At 42.2% G+C, this 7,186-nt stretch overlaps 1 protein-coding gene across 3 annotated transcripts in view; it reads left to right on the top strand.

Annotated features, from left to right (window-relative positions):
- The first annotated feature begins 2,777 nt into the window (after positions 1-2,777).
- HTR1F (5-hydroxytryptamine receptor 1F) overlaps positions 2,778-7,186 on the top strand; it is a 376,176-nt gene continuing 371,767 nt past the window's right edge. For all 3 annotated transcript variants that reach the window (XM_073584436.1, XM_073584437.1, XM_073584439.1), the window contains exon 1: positions 2,778-3,045. The gene's annotated coding sequence lies outside the window, so the exon portion shown is untranslated. The remainder of the gene's footprint in view (positions 3,046-7,186) is intronic.

Below are 7,186 nucleotides of genomic sequence, written 5' to 3'. Positions count from 1 at the left end.
TGTATGTAGCATGTATGTAGTATGCATGTTGCATGTAGTATATATGTAGTATGTATGTTACATGTAGTATATATAGTATATATGTAGTATGTATGTTGCATGCATGTAGTATATATGTTGCATGCATGTAGTATATATGTATTATGTATGTATTATGTATGTAGTATGTATGTAGCATATATGTAGTATGTAGCATGTATGTAGTATGTAGCATGCATGTAGTATGTAGCATGTATGTAGTATGTATGTTACATGTAGTATGTATGTTACATGTAGTATATATGTAGTATGTATGTTGCATGTATGTAGTATGTAGCATGTATGTAGCATGCATGTAGTATGTAGCATGTATGTAGTATGTATGTTACATGTAGTATATATGTAGTATGCATGTTGTATGTATGTAGCATGTATGTAGCATGTAATTTATTTTTTTTTTTTTTTTTTTTTTTTTACATTCAACACATTAGCCGGATGATGGGACTACTACTGTCCCATCATTGGATAATGTGTCAATCACTGTCATGGTAGCAGGCATCGCCCGATGGGACTTGTAGTCCCATCGGACGATGCCTGCACGGACCACCGGAGCCTGCACAGACCACCGGCAGGCCGGCACAGCCCCCCGGCAGGCCGGCACAGACCACCGGAGCCTGCACAGACCACCGGCAGGCCGGCACAGCCCCCCGGCAGGCCGGCACAGACCACCAGAGCCTGCACAGACCACCGGCAGGCCGGCACAGCCCCCCGGCAGGCCGGCACAGACCCCCGGAGCCTGCACAGACCACCGGCAGGCCGGTACAGACCCCCGGACAGTCGGCACAGCCCCCCCGAAGGCCCGAACTGATGGCGCATCATGATGCGCACAGACAGCGCATCATGATGAGGTCATTTCGGCAGCCAATCAGAGCCACAAAAGTGGCTCATTGCATTTTGGACTTCCGATTCCGGTAACCGATACGAAAAAAGTATCGGTACTCGGTATCGGAATTCCGATACGGCAAATATCGGCCGATACCCGATACTTGCGGTATCGGAAAGCTCAACACTACTTGATACATATCAGCTATATAGCAGCTTTATAAAATCAAATGTCATTTCAGCTAAAAGAATCCAAGACTAATATTGTTAGAATGTTCTGTGAGCTGCTGATCTATCGCTACGATGTACTCACAGAAATAGGCCACTACAAAGTCTTTTCCAACAGAATCATCCTTGAAAACTAATAATGGTCTGAGCATGTGGACATTCTCCATGACTGTGATCCAGAATTTTGATTTAAACACTCCGCCTTCTTAAAAAAGGTCAGACCCCTCTCTCATATTTTTATTTATGTGCGTAGAAGCTCTTTTTAAAATATCTGATCTTTATCAATCCCTTTTTAATTGTAACTTTTATTTTTAAAAAATTCCTTTTTACTCAATGACCTACGAAAACCGGGTCTTTGCTGCATTTTCTACATCATAGGTTTATTTTGTCAAACATGCCCGAATATTCATTTATGCACTAGCTTAGTATGTTACAGAGGTAATGATCTTTAAAATATCCTGTATATTAATGTGTGATGAATGAAAGTTGTAGAACAGAGATGATCAAACTCAAATTTAAAAGGTCAGTGTTGGTACCAGACAGTTAATGTCCGGTACTATGCAAATTGCCTCTTCAGAGAGGAAGAGGACTTGAACTCTATAGCGCCACCTGTTGATAGTAGCGATCCTACAAGTCACAATCAACCCTTTAACGAGTCTTGTAATATGACTTAAGATAAAAGTCAAATCAGAATCTCAATTTGCAGACACGGTGTTTCGGGCCATTGGCCCTCGTCAGTGCAAGGTATGAGAACTGATTTGATGAGGTGAGAGGCTCTGGACTGAGGTCTAAGGGGTAAGGTTTCTCCTTGTGGAGAGTGACATACCAGCTCTGGCTTGGTAAGGTAAGGAGGCTTATTCGCCGTACAATGCTCCTCTGGGAAATAATATGCAAATTGCCACTTCAGAGAGGAAGAGGATTTTAACTCTGTAGCACCACCTGTTGGTAGTAGTGATCCTACAAGTCATAATCAACCCTTTGCCTGTCCGGAGTTACGGGGAAAGTGAGAGAGATTTCAATGGGGTTCTGGTTCAACTTCAGATACAGTTTTGGTACCTGAACACAACTTTAGAATAAAGTTTTGGTCTTTTACCAGAACACGAACATCCACGTGTCCATTCCCTAGTGTAGAAGAATATATAACTAGGGATGAGTGACCTGTCAAAGTCTGGATTCTTATATCCTATACAAACCTTTTTCCAAAGTTTAGTTCTGGTAACAGAACTTGAACCAAAACCCGAACCGTATTCAAAACAATGAGGACCAAAGCATTTCAGCTAGAAAATTAAATTCTCTCTCTCCCCCCACAGCCCCAGGCACGCCAACCAGTTAGTGTCCGGTACTAAACACCAAATACCTCTGGCATAATTTTAATTTTGGGTTTGCTCATATAACAATGGACTTTATTTTTTGCAGTTTTTGTTAACATGAAAATACAGCTTCACTAAATGAAGTCATGAATGGATAATGTAATAACGTCTCTATGTTCTAAGCCCATGACCTTATGCTAAAAGTTAATAACAGAGACGCTTGCAGAGTTTCATATAGTGCAGGTTATTGATGGCCAATGTTATTATCAGAGCTGCATACTTGCACACAATATTGAGTGTGACCAGCAGGGGGCAGTATCCATCCTATCTGTTGCACATCCAGCTCATGGAATGTTGCACACATAAGCCAGTGGAGATCCACTCAGAACAATGAGCTCCTGGGCTGCCTGCAAGTCTCTCTCTCAACAGCTTTTGCCTTATTTTCCTCCACAATTTTGCCTTGTCTTATTTGGCATGTTAAGGGTTTTCACATTGACTTGTCCTTTCTCTCTGAGCTCACACATGGATTAACAAGGAATCAGATTCTAGGTTATATCTTCATATTATCCTGCATGTATTTGGGAAATGAGAAGAAAGTTGGAGCCCATTCTGAAGGGAAATCATCCAGGACATACTCCGTGAACAGGTAAGATCTCACTTCTTTTTCATTTATCATAGGCGATAAAGGGATTAATTAATTTTGCACATAAAAAAACGACGCTCCGTCTTGATTTTTCTTAATACCTAATGTTAACAAAATGTATACAGTGGTGTATAAATACCATTTACGAGGGTCTTCGTTATTTGAATTATTTTCAGTACAGCAGAGCTGAGTTAGTTGTATTACAATGTGTGATTTGTGATTTTACATGGGACTGCAGGTAATGTTTTGCATGATCTTTGCTCATGTGCGCATACGGTTCTGCCCAGAGCTCTGCTACATATAAGTATTTAATATTTTTCACTTTGTGCGTTGACTTCTGTAGTAGTCTAGATTGCAAATGCTTATATGTCCCCAGGCAGCTGAAATTAGCTGAACCTAAACATTTGCTCTAAAGGGACGTGAATTATTCCACGTTTCTTGTCGGATGTTAAGACTGATGAGGAGCTCTTTTGGGTCAGTTCACACACAGCATTCTCTGCTTTTTTGTGCTTTGGACTTTTTTGATTACTTTAAGTTAAATACATCGGGTTCTGATGATGCTTTAAAGCCTTTAGTGAAGTATATAAAACTCTACAAATATATGTCTTTAGGGTATTGGGTGTTGGTGATTTCTTTTTTTCTTTTATTTATTTTTTATTTTTTTACATGCATGCATTTTTTTTTAGCAGCGGCATCACCCCATAGGCATCTTTATGTGACTTCAAAAACCCAGAAAAAAAACAAACAAATGCACAAACACGTTCACGCCAAGTCAGTCTTAGGCTGTGTGCACACGCTGCGGATTTTGCTGCGGTTCCGCAGCGGTTTTGGCCGCTGCGGACCCGCAGCAGTTTCTGCTGCGGTGTACAGTACAATGATTCCCTATGGGAATCAAAAACCGCAGTGCAGACGGTGCGGAATTTTCCGCGCGGATTATCTGCGGTTTTCAATCCGCAGAAAGAATTGACATGTCAATTCTTTCTGCGGATTCTCCTGCGGTTTGCCATCTCCTCCATTGAGGAGATGAAAAACCGCAGGGCAAAACCGCAGAGCAATCCGCAGGTAAAACCGCAGGTCTTTTGACCTGCGGTTTCACCTGCGGATTAATCCGCACCTTTTCCGCAGCGTGTGCACACAGCCTTACTGTTTTAGAAGTTGCAGAATTCATGAAGAGGTGCATGTGGTGAGCAATGGGGGGGGCGCCAGATGTGCATAGGGTCAGCTGGGACATGTAGTTCCACTGACAACGGATTTTAATGTCACTCACGGTAACTGAAGTGGTTTGTTGGACTCCTGAACATTTTCCTCGTGTCCACAGCAATTCTTAATAGTGTGGTGGAGATGGTAATAGAACCTTGGGGGTACAGGAGGTGTCTGGGGGCAGGTGCTTGAGTGCCAGTGGTGCTCTTGCAACCTCAAGAAGCCAGACACACGTGTGAACTTGTAAACTTTACTGAGGGATAAAACCGTCTCCAAGACTATACACGCGCTGCGCCAATTCTTTGGAATGCACTTCCCAGGTCAATACGAGTAGTCCCCAATCCCTACAATTTTAAGCGTGACATGAAAACGCATTTATTCAGACTGGCCTATCGCCTCAACACATTAACCTAACTATCCTTGTGTGGCACATTCAAAAGTTTTACATTAACCAGGTTCCCCACATCATGTTCCCACATGCTTTATGCATCCATTAGCCCTCTGTGTCTGTACTGTTACACACTTACAGTTGTGGCCAAAAGTATTGACACCCCTGCAATTCTGTCAGATAATACTCAGTTTCTTCATGAAAATGATTGCAATCACAAATTCTTTGGTATTATTATCTTCATTTAATTTGTCTTAAATGGAAAAACACAAAAGAGAATGAAGCAAAAAGCAAAACATTGATCATTTCACACAAAACTCCAAAAATGGGCCAGACAAAAGTATTGGCACCCTCAGCCTAATACTTGGTTGCACAACCTTTAGCCAAAATAACTGCGACCAACCGCTTCCGGTAACCATCAATGAGTTTCTTACCATGCTCTGCTGGAATTTTAGACCATTCTTCTTTGGCAAACTGCTCCAGGTCCCTGATATTTGAAGGGTGCCTTCTCCAAACTGCCATTTTTAGATCTCTCCACAGGTGTTCTATGGGATTCAGGTCTGGACTCATTGCTGGCCACCTTTAGAAGTCTCCAGTGCTTTCTCTCAAACCATTGTCTAGTGCTTTTTGAAGTGTGATTTGGGTCATTGTCCTGCTGGAAGACCCATGACCTCTGAGGGAGACCCAGCTTTCTCACACTGGGCCCTACATTATGCTGCAAAATTTGTTGGTAGACTTCAGACCTCATAACGCCATGCACCCGGTCAAGCAGTCCAGTGCCAGAGGCAGCGAAGCAACCCCAAAACATCAGGAACCTCTACCATGTTTGACTGTAGGGACCGTGTTTTTTTCTTTGAATGCCTCTTTTTTTCTCCTGTAAACTCTATGTTGATGCCTTTGCCCAAAAAGCTCTACTTTTGTCTCATCTGACCAGAGAACATTCTTCCAAAACATTTTAGGCTTTTTCAGGTAAGTTTTGGCAAACTCCAGCCTGGCTTTTTTATGTCTCGGGGTAAGAAGTGGGGTCTTCCTGGGTCTCCTACCATACAGTCCCTTTTCATTCAGACGCCGACGGATAGTACGGGTTGACACTATTGTACCCTCGGACTGCAGGGCAGCTTGAACTTGTTTGGATGTTAATCGAGGTTCTTTATCCAACATCCGCACAATCTTGCGTTGAAATCTCTTGTCAATTTTTCTTTTCTGTCCACATCTAGGGAGGTTAGCCACAGTGCCATGGGCTTTAAACTTCTTGATGACACTGCGCACGGTAGACACAGGAACATTCAGGTCTTTGGAGATGGACTTGTAGCCTTGAGATTGCTCATGCTTCCTCACAATTTGGTTTCTCGAGTCCTCAGACAGTTCTTTGGTCTTCTTTCTTTTCTCCATGCTCAATGTGGTACACACAAGGACACAGGACAGAGGTTGAGTCAACTTTAATCCATGTCAAGTGGCTGCAAGTGTGATTTAGTTATTGCCAACACCTGTTAGGTGCCACAGGTAAGTTACAGGTGCTGTTAATTACACAAATTAGAGAAGCATCACATGATTTTTCGAACAGTGCCAATACTTTTGTCCACCCTCTTTTCTTTGTTTGGTGTGGAATTATATCCAATTTGGCTTTAGGACAATTCTTTTTGTGTTTTTTCATTTAAGACAAATTAAATGAAGATAATAATACCAAAGAATTTGTGTTTGCAATCATTTTCAGGAAGAAACTGAGTATTATCTGACAGAATTGCAGGGGTGTCAATACTTTTGGCCACAACTGTAACATTATGGCTGGTCCAAACAATCAGGGCAACTGTTACCACCTACCTTTCGTGTCTCCCTCTTTCCTCATAGATTGTAAGCTTGCGAGCAGGGCCCTCATTCCTCTTGGTATCTGTTTTGATCTATGTGTTTATTGCTATGCTATGCTGTAATGTCTATTGTCTGTCCAAGTCCCCTCTATAATGTAAAGTGCTGCGGAATATGTTGGCGCTATAGAAATAACATTTATTATTATTTATTATTATGAAAACAGGGGACAGTCTCTCTCACTTATAGGCAACGTATGGGTAATTCACAGTATGGGTTACACTGTATATGGTGCATATGAAAGAAGGTGTCTCCTTATTAAACAAGCAAGTTTAATGCCTCTCAGGGCGACTGGAGCACAGCTCTCATCACATGTTATTGGAGTAAATGTTTTGCCCAGTCCAGGTAATGCAACACTGATGGAGGGACCTTCATGGGTTGGCTCCTCATGGCGACACATTAGTAGTGTGTAAGTACTCAAGATTTTAGCCCTATGGTTCCTTATTACAGGGGTAGGTCAGACAAAAATCGTAGAGTGGGAAAAACGTGGATCTGGTTCTGGCTAAAAGCACATAGGAAAATCAGTATACAGGAGAGCACTTATTCAGCCTTATCTCTCCTGACTGTATAAAGCTTCACTGCTTTGTGGAGGTAACTATGTGGAGAATGATGTTCCCTCAGCGTGGACAGGAATGGATTAAGGTAGCAATGGAGTTTCCATGCTCTTCCTTGCTCTAGCTTGACTGGACTAAA

This window comes from Dendrobates tinctorius, unplaced genomic scaffold, assembly GCF_039654945.1.
Source record: "Dendrobates tinctorius isolate UK_male_01 unplaced genomic scaffold, ASM3965494v1 ptg000084l, whole genome shotgun sequence".
In the NCBI taxonomy this organism is placed as follows: domain Eukaryota; kingdom Metazoa; phylum Chordata; class Amphibia; order Anura; family Dendrobatidae; genus Dendrobates; species Dendrobates tinctorius.
This window is presented reverse-complemented; position numbering and strand designations above follow the sequence as displayed.